The sequence below is a fragment of the Phalaenopsis equestris genome, unplaced genomic scaffold, assembly GCF_001263595.1.
Source record: "Phalaenopsis equestris unplaced genomic scaffold, ASM126359v1 Scaffold000002, whole genome shotgun sequence".
In the NCBI taxonomy this organism is placed as follows: domain Eukaryota; kingdom Viridiplantae; phylum Streptophyta; class Magnoliopsida; order Asparagales; family Orchidaceae; genus Phalaenopsis; species Phalaenopsis equestris.
Genome location: NW_018164444.1, coordinates 26,682,981 through 26,683,397, shown reverse-complemented (window position 1 = coordinate 26,683,397; position 417 = coordinate 26,682,981).

Here is a 417-nt window from a genome sequence, read left to right as displayed (position 1 = left end):
AGCTGCAGATTCTCAGCTTTTCAGCTGCAGCTGCGCTGCCCCAGGAAGCAGCTGTGGGGAAGCAGCTGCGGGGAAGCTGACTGTCTGTTTGGTGCAGCTGCGGGAAAAATGTTGTAGGGCAGCTGTTTCATGTAAAAATGACCAAACTGCCCCTGTTTGTTAAAACTGTTTTTAATTTTTTGTTTATTTGTATAAATTTGAGTGTAATATACATAAAATTCAGATAAATAGTATTTCTTTATAGAAAATTTTTAAAAAATATTATGTAATTTTGAAAACCTATTTTAATTATAGAAAATCTTGTTAAAAAATGTTTTACATATTTTCAAACAAAATATTATTTTTTTATAGAAAGTTTTAAAAAATATAGAAACATATATTTTAAAGGAAGGTACAAAGCTTTGATTCATACATTAC